Source organism: Aquarana catesbeiana, linkage group LG11 (assembly GCF_042186555.1).
Source record: "Aquarana catesbeiana isolate 2022-GZ linkage group LG11, ASM4218655v1, whole genome shotgun sequence".
In the NCBI taxonomy this organism is placed as follows: Eukaryota; Metazoa; Chordata; class Amphibia; order Anura; family Ranidae; genus Aquarana; species Aquarana catesbeiana.
This window is the reverse complement of record NC_133334.1, coordinates 123,399,613-123,412,387: the sequence shown is the minus strand read 5'-3', so window position 1 is coordinate 123,412,387 and position 12,775 is coordinate 123,399,613.

Sequence of the window (12,775 nt, the reverse complement as noted above, 5' to 3'; positions counted from 1 at the left end):
GTGAAGTGGAAGGCCGTATGAACCCCTTTTCCAGATTCTCATCGATGTATTTTTTAAGTGTGGCAAGCTCCATCTCGGTTAAGGGAAAGATTCGCCCAAAGGGGACCTCTGCCCCAGGAAGAAGTTCAATTGGGCAGTCATAGTGTCTATGTGGGGGAAGTGTTTCTGCCCCTTTCCGACTGAACACATCCAGGAAGTCATGGTATGCTTCTGGAACGGTTTGGCAGTTTTCTACATCGGTTTCAAGACAAAGTAGGGGAGATGGAGCAGTAGTAAATCCTTGTAGACAATGTTGACGGCAGTAAGGAGAGGAAAAGCTGATGTTTCCAGTAGACCAGTCAATTTGTGGGTTGTGAGCTTTGAGCCAGGGCATACCCAGTATGATGGGGAACAGGGGTGACTCAATGATGTCCAGGCAGAGTACTTCTCGGTGGTTGCCGGAAATGATGGTGTCTAGAGGAACTGTCTCTTGTGTTACAGGCCCAGATTTGATAGCCGATCCGTCGGCCAGGTGTACAGACAGTCCCTGTGTTCTGGGTCGTAGAGGGATCTGGAACTTGTGAGCAAATGATAAGTCCATAAATCCGCTACAGGCCCCGGAATCAATTATAGCGGTTGCCCGGATGTTCCCTCCTGGAAGCTGCAGAGAGATGGGAACAGCCAGGTGAGTGGCATTGTTAAACATAGCAGTTAAGGAAGTTGAATAGAGGGTAGTATGCTTACAGGTCTTTGCCGGACAAGTCCTCACGTAATGTCCAGATTCCCCGCAATACAGGCAGAGGTTGTTAGCCCGCCGGCGCTGTCTTTCTTCAGGGGTGAGAGAAGGACGGATCAGGCCGAGTTGCATCAGTTCAGAAGTATCGGTAGAGGAGTGTGCAGGAGGGTTAGGTACACGTGGTAACATCCACACTGGGCGAGAGGGACCAGTTGCGCGTTCAGCCCTGCGTTCTCTTAAACGTCTATCAATTTGAATTGACAGGTTGATAAGGTCTTCAAGTGTGGCAGGAATGCATACCCATACCATAATATACCATAATACCATAATTCCATAATTCATCTTTTAATGGTTCAGAAAGTCCCATGCGAAACTGGTAGCGTAGGGCGTCGTTCCAGTTTGTGTCGGAACTCCAACGTCGGAATTCAGAGGCATAGTCCTCCGCCGCCCTACGGCCCTGCTGAAGTGAGAACAGTGCTGCTTCTGCGGTGGCTGCCTGTTGTGGGTCTTCATACAAGAGTGCCATGGCTTGGAAGAAGGTTCCCAAGTGGTTGAGGCAATTATTCTTCTGCTCCAGAAGTCGATGGGCCCATGCCTGAGGTTCGCCTAGTAGGAGGGAGATGACAAACCCTACTTTAGTGGTTTCTAAAGAAAAAGTCCTGGGTTGTAATGCAAAGAAGAGTTCACAGGCATTACGAAATGCTCTAAACTTGCTGCAGTCCCTGGAAAACCTTTCTGGTGTAGGTACTTTGGGTTCAGGCGGCAGCATGACCACAGAGGGAGCAGCAGATGGACCCGAAGCTGGATTAGAGAGAACTTGGACATGCTCCTCTAGTTGCTTATAACCGTCTTGTAATTCTTTGACAGCTTGTGTAAGTCCAGCTAGATGACGGCATAAGTCTTCCATGGGCGACGTCCCCTGCGTGGGCTCGGACATGGCTGTCCGGTACTGTCACGTACCTGGTAGGTGGAGCCCGGAATGCAGGGAACGGCCTCTCGTATACCTCCGACTCAGGAACCCCTGGTAGTGATGACAGGGGCTCGGGAGTGCAAAGGGGCACAAGTGCCTGACTGGAAGGCTGGAGCAGAGAGCTGAATCAGGTAGTCAGCTGGGAGGTGTCCTGTAGTCCGGCAGCAGGATGTAGACAGCAGGGAGGTGTCTTGTAGTCCAGCAGCAGGATGTAGACAGCAGGGAGGTGTCTTGTAGTCCAGCAGCAGGATGTAGACAGCAGGGAGGTGTCTTGTAGTCCAGCAGCAGGATGTAGACAGCTGGGAGGTGTCTTGTAGTCCAGCAGCAGGAGGTAGACAGCAGGGTACAGGCAAGCCGGGTCAAACACAGGCGGGCAGATCAGGTACAGAAGGTAAATCCGGAAGAGTAGTCAAAGTCCAAAAGCTGAGATCAGGGTGGGCAGAAAACAGAGTAGTCAAAGTCCAAAAGCCGAGATCAGGGCAGGCAGCAAACAGAGTAGTCAGAAACAGTCCAACAGGTATCAGATAGCAAATGCAAGTAACAGGGCACAAGGGGTCTTCAGGAACGCTGTAGACCGGACAGCAAGGCAGCAGTGGAACAGTCCTCCTTAAATAGCCTCTTTGGCGCCAAGTGCTGTCACAGGGCGCCGCTATTGGCGCTATTGCACATGCGCGTACGCACGTTAGCACTATGGGCGCTATTGGCGCTATTGGCGCTATTGCGCGCGCGAGCGCTGGATGGCGCTTCTGTGCACAGGCATTCCTTTAAACTTTAGTTTGCTGGGATATTTGCAAGAGGGCTTTTCCTGACATCAGGAGACGAGCCAGGCAGGGTTGCTGGATCTAGTAAGCTGGTGTCACGAGGTGCTCTAGCTATGGCGCCTGGGAAGAGACGGGCCGCGTTCCCAAAGAATCAGTGAATCTCACCCTGAGAAGTGCGGGGTTGATGTCCCTGTGCCGACGATCGTGTTCGGTACCGTTTTGCTGCTAGCATGCCGTTATTTGAGGGCCCTTTGGGCCCCTTCTGCTAGTTTCATGTTTATCTCGTGTTCGCGCTTTTCAGACTCCTGTTTTTTCAGATCGTTTAACTGCTGTTCAGTTTGTGCTTGTGGGGTTTGTATCTGCTTTTCAGTGCATGTAGTCAGTTCGCATTTGTTCATTCAGTGCGTTCTTGTATGCTCGTTGCTGATTTTCAGCTTGCTCTTTACAGGCCTTGCTGTTCTTCAGTGCATTCTATTAGTACGTTCTGACCAGCCGACCGTTTTGAAGCCATGTTGTGGGTACGTACTTGTCGTAGAGTTCATGCTATGCTGGGGCTTGGTGTTGGAGTTCATTCTTTGACCCAAGTCCAGTCCATGAACAGGGTGGGGACTCAGGAGGAGTTCATGGACCAAGAATTGGTTATTCCAGTGTGACTAATTCTCTCACATGCCTTTGCTTTGTGAGATCCGTGAGATAAATCCTGATGATTTCAGGAACTTTCTCAGGATGACGGACCCCATTTTTCATCATTTGTTGGCTTTGCTGACCCCTTATATCAGCAGGCAGGATACCTGCATGAGGCAAACCATCACTCCAGAGCAGAGGCTAGTTGCGGTACTTGGCGACTGGGAGAAGCCTGCAGGACCTCAAGTTCTCGACAGGCATCTCCCCCCAGGTTCTGGGGATCATTATCCCAGAGACCTGTTCTGCCATCATCCAGGTCCTGCAGAAGGACTATATTAAGGTAAGATTTATCCTTTAATATCACATTCTATGTATTTAATGTTTGCTAATGTATTGTATTTCTTTCATCAATCCCTAATTACCATGATTGTAATATGCTGTGAATGTCCCCTTTGTCCTCATGCATGCTGTAATATTTTAATGCTCCTTTTTTGTCCTTCATGCATATTTGCCTTCACTAACCTCCCCAGCATGCTATGCTGGGCCCATACACACCTAGTCTAGTCACTTAACAATGTATTATGTCAGCTCCATTGTAGTGCTTACCCTAAACACCCCCTTAAAATGTGTCCAAATGGTATGTGTGTTCTTAAATTAATTTATAAGCCCCCCTTAAAATGTGTCCAAATGGTATGTGTGTCCTTAAATTAATTTATAAGCCCCCCCTTAAATGTTATCAATGGGCCATCAGAGGGGGTGAGGAGGGGGTGAATCTGATAAGTGGGCCTTATATTTTAGTCTTTAAATAATACTTAAAATAAATGTTATACTGATGTTGGGCAAGAATGTTTTTTGTGTAATTGTCAGAGAGGTTACCTGGTTGGGCGTCAGTGCCCGCCGGTGCGCACGTTCCTGTGTGTGCTGTGGTGCGTGCTTCTGTGGGCACTGGTGTGTATGGTTCGGCTGGCTGTGGTATGGGCGGTGGTGCCCGCGCGTTTGCGTTAGTGAGTGTCCGCCTATGGGTGCTGGTATGCGTGTGCCTGGTGGTGCTGGTGTGTGCACCGGTGTCCAGGGGCGCGCTTGGGTGTGTGCGGGTACGCGGGCACCTGTGCGTATCGGTGCACGCACGCACGCGGCGTTTGGTGCCAATCAGCCTATTTAGGCTTGCTGCACTCTCTACTCAGTGCTGCCTGATCAACAGCTCCTGTACCAAAGTTTCCGTTACCTTCTCTGTGTTCCTGTGTTCCTGAGTTTATTGGACTGTCCTGACTTCTGCCTGCACCTGACCCCGGCTTGTTTGACCCCGCTCCTGCCTGCTCCTCTTGTACCTCTGCTGCCCGCCTGTTGCCGTACTCTGCCTGTGTGTGACCAGTCTACAGATCCTGCTCAGCATCTGTTGCCTGTGCTCCTGATTACTACCTACTGTTGGAGGACCACCTCTTTTCCAGCATCCGGACTCCTGCACCAGGCTCTCATACCACTCTGCACTCGTGGGCTTCCTGTCTGCTCTATCAGGGGCCACGTGTCGGATACGTAAGGGAGCCTACCCTCTGCCCAAGCGGACTCACTGGTCTGGTAAGTGGGAGACCTGACAGTATCAGGCAGCCATGACCGAGTCCGGGCAGGGGGCCTCCCCCATGGATGAACTCTGTAGGCACCTAGCGGGCCTTACCCAAGCAGTTAAAAGCCTACAAGAAGGCTACACCAGATTAGAGGGACAGGTCCAAGCCCTCTCAGCATCTCCTCACCCACTGGGAGCATCGTCTGCTGGACTTTCTTCAGCACCCTCCCATAGTAATGCTCCCTCCTGAGCCCAGGGTACCTGGGTAAAGTTCACTGGAGAACATTGCAAATACCGGGCGTTCTGCGATGCTTGTGAGCTCTATTTTGCTTTACAACCTTGCATATTTTCCCTGGATGCCATAAAAGTGGGTTTTGTCATATCACTACTGACCGGCGAGCCTTAAACTTGGGCTCATCATCTACTGGAGCAGAAATCCAGGTCCCTGGATACCCTGGATACCTTCTTCCTAGCGATGTCACAGTTACATGAGGATCCCCAACTAACGGCTACTGCTACCGCCTTGCACTCCCTGCAGCAAGGTCGCAGAGCAGCCGAAGATTACGCAGTGGAGTTCAGACGCTGGAGCTCTGATATAGAGTGGAACGACACTGCCCTGCGTCATCAATTTCGGATGGGGTTATCTGACCCCCTTAAAGATGAGTTGGCTCGTGTTGGGATACCCCAGACTCTGGATGAACTCATCAACTTGTCCATTCAGATTGACCGCCGCCTGAGAGAGAGACGGTTCAGAGCGGTCCACTAGTCACCCTCGTCCTATTTGGATGCTTCCCAGGGTTTCCAGTTCCCCCAACCAATTTCCTCCTGCCTCCTCTGCTCCAGTCGCAGAAGCTCCAGAACCCATGCAACTTGGTCTGCTTCGTCCATCCCTTCCCCCAGAAGAAAAAATGCTCAGACGTACCCACAATTTATGTCTGTACTGCGGAGAACAAGGACATTTTGTGAGGGCCTGCCCCAACAAGATACGTAAGTGCCTGCCGTCCTCTTCTTAATGTGCACCTGCCTTGCCCAAATCTGGTAATCATTTGACACTCTCTGTTATGTTGCAGCTTCCTGGAAGAAACATCCCGGTGTCGGACATTATTGATTCTGTAGCATGCAGTGGCTTCATTGACCAGACCGTCATTAACAACCATGTCATTCCTCTCCAGCCCAAGGCCCAAGGACTTGCAGTATTTCTAGCAGACAGCTCTACCCTCAGCTTTGGTCCAGTCACCCAGGAGACAGTTCCTTTACTGACCACCATAGGCCCGGAGCACCAGGAACTCTTACACTTGGATGTCATCTCCTCTCCTCTCTTTCCAATCATCCTAGGAATGCCCTGGCTGCAGGCACACAACCCCAGCATTGACTGGTCTACGGGAAAGATTCATTTTCTCTCTGATTACTGCAGGCAGCACTGCTTACATGGAACACCCGTTACACCATCCCAGTGTCTTTGCTTGGACTCTGACACCAAGCTATGCCAATCCCTTCCCAAGCCCTACCGGGATTTCCTGGATGTATTCAGCAAGAAGTGGGTGGAGACTCTCCCAGTACACAGGCCTTACGATTGCCCAATAGAACTCTTTCCCGGAACCGAAGTTCCCTTCGGGAGGATTTTCCCGTTAACTGAGCAGGAGCTGGGCACCTTGAAGGTCTATATTGACGAAAACTTGAAAAAGGGATTCATTTGCCCTTCCACGTCTCCAGCAGGTGCGGGTATCTTCTTCGTCGAGAAGAAGGATCACTCCCTACTTGTCATGAAGATCCTGCCAGTAATCAGCGATCCAGACGCAGGGGGACACGGCCGCGGGTTCCACTGCGCATGCGCGCGCGTTCACGGGTGCTGTCACGCACGGGCACGTGCACGCGCACTCCCGCTAGTGCCAGGCGGGCTATTTAAACCGGCCTGTCACACTCTATCCCCACTGTCTGCTCTACAGCGTTCCGTGTGCCTTAACCTGATCTGACCTGTGTACTCTGCTATCTGACCCGGCTTCCTGTTAGACCATCCTGCTATCCGCCGGCACCAGACCCTCTTGGCTTGCCTGACCATCCCTCTGTGTTGTCCCTGGTACCTCTGCTGATTGACCGATACCGACCTCCGGCTTGTTTGACCATCCCTCAGTCTGATACCTGTATCCAGTCTACTACCTGCTGCCTTGTTCCTGGTTCCAGTCAAGTGATCCAGTCTACTACCTGCTGCCTTGTTCCTGGTTCCAGTCCAGCGATCCAGTCTACTACCTGCTGCCTTGTTCCTGGTTCCAGTCCAGCGTTCCAGTCTACTACCTGCAGCCTTGTTCCTGGTTCTAGTCCAGCGATCCAGTCTACTACCTGCTGCCTTGTTCCTGGTTCCAGTCCAGCGTTCCAGTCTACTACCTGCTGCCTTGTTCCTGGTTCCAGTCCAGCGTTCCAGTCTACTACCTGCTGCCTTGTTCCTGGTTCCAGTCCAGCGATCCAGTCTACTACCTGCTGCCTTGTTCCTGGTTCCAGTCCAGCGTTCCAGTCTACTACCTGCTGCCTTGTTCCTGGTTCCAGTCCAGCGATCCAGGCTACTACCTGCTGCTTGTTCCTGGTTCCAGTCCAGCGTTCCAGGCTACTACCTGCTGCTTGTTCCTGGTTCCTGTCCAGCGTTCCAGGCTACTACCTGCTGCTTTGTTCCTGGTTCCAGTCCAGTGTTCCAGGCTACTACCTGCTGCTTGCTCCTGGTTCCAGTCCAGCGTTCCAGGCTACTACCTGCTGCTTTGTTCCTGGTTCCAGTCCTGCTTACTTACCTGCTTCCTTACCTGCTGTGGCTCTGGGTCCTCTCTGCATTCCAGCTTCTTCTTCAGCTTCTGGATCCAGAGGGTGCCACCACTCCTGAACTTCCGGTGACTGTCGATCCTGCCAGGCACCCATACCACTCCTCACTCCTGGCCTTCTGTCTCCATTCCAGAGGAACAGGAGTGGGAGCTGTAAGGGAGGTCCTTCTCTGCACTTCGGGCTCAAAACCTATCAGGTACGTGACACTACGTCCCTGTATCGACTACCGGGAGTTGAACAAGATTAATATCAAGAACAGATACCCGTTACCCCTAGTACCTGAATTGTTTCAAAGACTAGGAACCACAACAGTTTTCACCAAGTTGGGTCTCCGCGGAGCTTACAATTTAATTTGCATAAGAGAAGGGGATGAGTGGAAGACGGCTTTTCGTACTCGATTTGGGCACTTCAAGTACCTCGTCATGCCCTTTGGCCTGTGTAACAAGGACATTTTGTGAGGGCCTACCCCAACAAGTTACGTAAGTGCCTGCCGTCCTCTTCTTAATGTGCACCTGCCTTGCCCAAATCTGGTAATCATTTGACACTCTCTGTTATGTTGCAGCTTCCCGGAAGGAACATCCCGGTGTCGGACATTATTGATTCGGGAGGATTTTCCCGTTAACTGAGCAGGAGCTGGGCACCTTGAAGGTCTATATTGATGAAAACTTGAAAAAGGGATTAATTTGCCCTTCCACGTCTCCAGTGGGTGCGGGTATCTTCTTCATCGAGAAAAAGGATCACTCCCTACGTCCCTGTATCGACTACCGGGAGTTGAACAAGATTATTATCAAGAACAGATACCCGTTACCCCTAGTACCTGAATTGTTTCAATGACTGGAAACCACAACAGTTTTCACCAAGTTGGGTCTCCACGGAGCTTACAATTTAATTCGCATAAGAGAAGGGGATGAGTGGAAGACGGCTTTTCGTACTCGATTTGGGCACTTCGAGTACCTCATCATGCCCTTTGGCCTGTGTAACGCGCCAGCGACCTTCCAGAACTTTGTTAATGACGTCTTCCGTGACTTTCTGGACCTGTATGTCATAGTCTATTTGGACGATATTCTGATTTTCTCCACTTCCCTGATCGATCACCGTAGGCACGTACGAAATGTACTCACCCTACTCAGGCAACATGGGCTCTACGTCAGACTCGAAAAATGCGAATTTGAGCTCCAATGTGTTCAGTTTCTGGGCCTGGTCATCTCTCCCGAGGATATCAAGATGGACCCTCAAAAAGTAACTGCTATCCTGGACTGGCCTGCTCCTGCGGATAAGAAAGGGGTACAACACTTTATTGGTTTCGCCAATTTCTATAGGAAGTTCATCAAGGGGTTCTCCTCGATAATCGCCCCCATCACTGAGCTCATAAGACAAGGAATCCGGTTCTGCTGGACTCCTAAAGCACAGTTGGCCTTCAAAGAACTCAAAGCTCTGTTTACCTCAGCCACCATTCTTAAGCATCCCAATCCAGCTCTTCCTTTTGTGTTAGAAGTTGATGCATCTGAAATTGTGGTAGGAGCTGTGCTCTCGCAAAGGCAAGGCACCAAAGCCCTCCTGTACCCTGTGGGGTTTTTCTCACGTAAACTTTCATCATCAGAGAGGAATTATGATGTGGGGGATCAGGAACTTCTGGCCATTAAAGCAGCTTTAGAGGAATGGCATTATCTTCTGGAGGGTGCTGCTCATCCCATTCTGGTCTATACGGACCATAAGAACTTAGAGTACCTAAGAACGGATAAGAGGTTAAAACCTTGGCAGGCCAGATAGGCACTTTTTTTTCCCGATTCCAGTTCCACATTACCCACAGACCCGGATCCAAGAATGTCAAGTCTGACGCACTCTCCCATATGTTCCACGACTCAGAAAAAGCCCTACCTCCAGACACCATCCTCCCTTCTGGGAATTTCCTGCTTCTTCAAGAAGATCTTGTCTCTCAAATTAGACAGGCCTCTATGGGAATGACCCCACCTGCAGAGGCGTGTGCCAAGGATGGCCTGTTTTGGCGTGAAAACAAAATTGTGGTCCCTGAGGAGCTAAGGGTACAGGTGTTGGAACTTTGCCATGACCATAAGTTGGCTGGACATTTTGGCGCATGAAAAACAATTGACTTGGTACAACGCACCTTCTGGTGGCCTCACCTTATTAAGGATTGTAAGGAGTATGTTGACTCTTGCAATATTTGCGCCAGAAGCAAGAACAGCCGGGCGAGAGCTTGGGGCCTATTAAAACCTTTACCGGTCCCAGGGAGACTGTGGAGTATGATTTCAATGGACTTTATCGTTGAGCTCCCCCCATCAGAAGGCTTTTCTTCCATCTTTGTTGTGGTAGATAGTCTGTCTAAGATGGCCCATTTCCTTCCCATGAAAGGTACTCCCTCCCTCCCTAGTATCTTTATTAAAGAAATTATTAGATTGCATGGAGTCCCAACGAACATAGTTTCTGACCGAGGTGTCCAGTTCACCTCCAGATTCTGGAAAGCCCTCTGTGGCTCCTTGGAAATTGAATTGGCATTCTGCTTGGCCTATCACCCCCAGTCAAATGGGCAAACTGAAAGGACAAATCAAACTCTGGAGCAATATCTCCGCTGTTTTTCTGCTTTTTCCCAGGATGATTGGGCCTCCCTGCTCCCTATCGCGGAGTTTTCATACAACAATTCCTTACATTCAGCTACCAATCAGACACCATTCTACGCCAACTTCCACCCGTCCTTTCTGCCTGGGTCAATACCCGAGTGCTCCGTCCCTGCAGTATCTGAAACCTTGGATTTCTTTTCAGTAAACAACAAATTACTACAGGATATCATGGCCAAGGCCCAAGACTATTACAAGAAGGTGTTCATTAGGAAAAGGCATGGAGTACTTGTTTTGGAACCAGGCAACCCAGTATGGTTATCTACCGCCAATCTGAAATTGGCCTGTCCGTCTAAGAAACTAGGCCCTAAGTTCTTGGGTCCTTTCTTGGTAAGGAGAAAGATTAACAACGTTGCCTACGAACTTGACCTGCCTAATTCCCTGAAGGTGCACCCGGTCTTCCACGTGTCTCTCTTGAAACTGGTTACTCCCAATTCTTTTGTTAGCCATAGTGTTGGCCCACCCAAGCCTATATAGTTAACAGCGAGGAGGAGTTTAAAGTGGAAGCAATTCTAGATTGCAGAAGGAGGCGCAATCAAACCCAATACCTCATAAATTGGAAAGGGTATGGCCCTGAAGACAACTCGTGGGAGCCAGAAAGCAACTTGCATGGCAGAGAACTCTTGCAAGCATTCAAAGATTTGCATGCCTCCAAGTTAGCCCAACTGGGCATCCGGAGTCTGCCCTTGAGGAGGGGGCACTGTCAGAGAGGTTACCTGGTTGGGCGTCGGTGCACGCCGCTGCGCGTTGGTGCGTGCATTCCTGTGTGTGCTGAGGTACATGCTTTTGTGGGCACTGGTGTGTATGGTCCAGCTGGCCGTGGTATGTGCGGTGGTGCCCAAGCGCGTGCATTCGCATTAGCACGTGTCCGCCTATGGGCGCTGGTATGCGTGTGCCTGGTGGTGCTGGTGTGCGCGCTGGTGTCCGGGGGCACGCCCAGGCGTGTGTGGGTGCGTGGGCGCCTGTGCGTATCGCGCACGTACACGGCATTTGATGCCAATCAGCCTATTTAGGCTTGCTGCACTCTCTGCTCGGTGCTGCCTGATCAACAGCTCCTGTACCAAAGTTCCCATTACCTTCTCTGTGTTCCTGTGTTCCTGAGATCTGATCTGTTTACAAACTGGCTTGTTTATTAGACTGTCCTGACTTCTGCCTGCACCTGACCCCGGCTTGTTTGACCCCGCTCCTGCCTGCTCCTCTTGTACCTCTGCTGCCCGCCTGTTGCCGAACTCTGCCTGTGTGTAACCAGTCTACAGCTCCCGCTCAGCATCTGTTGCCTGTGCTCCTGATTACTACCTGCTGTTGGAGGACCACCTTTCTTCCAGCATCCGGACTCCTGCACCAGGATCTCATACCACTCCACACTCATGGGCTTCTTGTCTGCTCTATCAGGGGCCACGAGTCGGATACGTAAGGGAGCCTACCCCCTGCCCAAGCGGACTCTCCGGTCTGGTAAGTGGGAGACCTGACAGTAATCTGCTTGCAATATTATGTGCAAAAGTACTTATATTTTTTTTTCTTGTTTAACTCCCCAGTTTCCTTCAACACCACAGGAATGGCAGACTGTGGCATCCCATTTTGCCACCCCTTGGGACTTTCCTAACTGTGGAGGGATTATAGATGGGAAGTATGTCCACATCGTGCAACCACCCCATTTGGGGTCATACTATTTTAACTATAAGGGGTTTCATAGTATCGTGTTAATGGCGGTGTCAGCACAATATGAATTCCTGTATGTGGACGTGGGGAAGAATGGCTGGATGTCAGATGGAGGAGTCTTCGCCCAGATGGAGTTCTACCAGTGTCTCCAGAGTGGTGGCCTGGGATTGCCACCTGATGTGGATAACGTGGAAGGACTCGCCTTTGTCTTCATTGCAGATGAAGACTTCGGTCTGGTCAAGCACCTGATGAGGCCATTCCCCCAAAGGACCCTCACCCCGGAGAGGAGGGTTTTTAACTACCGGCTGGCCAGAGCGAGAAGAGTTGTTGAGAATGCCTTCGGGATAATGGTCAGCCAGTTCCGCCTGTTTATAACAGCAATTCATATGGCAGACTACAAACTCAATGATATCATACTATCATGCTGCATGCTGCACAATTTTTTAATAAAACATTCTACAAATTATATTGCCTCAGTTGGGCCTGAGGCCGGACTTCTTTCAGAGAATCTTCTGATGGGCCTGGATACTGGCTGTACTGGCTTGGCCCCCCAAAGCGCCCGTGAAGTTAGGGAGAAATATGTTAATTTTTTTACGGGTAGGGGAGTCATTGCAATGCCAGACAATGTCTAATTTTTAATGATAAAAAAAATGAAAATATAAAATCTAGAAATGTATTTATTGCTTGCTTTTCTTTTTGGCTGTCTCCTAGGTTCTCCTAGTGCACTTGTAGTGCCAAGTGGATTTTCCTTTAGTAAATAAGCCCCATTGCCACTGTAAACACAAAATTACTTACAAAACTGGTATTGAGCATTGAAAGAATAAGCCACACATTGTTGATTAGCAAACATTTTAATCTGTGCACTTTCACATGTGCATTTATAATTAAAAAAAAAATATATAGAATTCTTTTTTTATCAATATATTATTTTTTTTTTTTTTTTAACAATCTTTTTTTTTTTTCTTTTTTTTTTTTTTTTACAAACAGGCATGTTTAAAAACATAACATACACACAACTCTGGAACTTACAAAGTTCAACATCTCAAA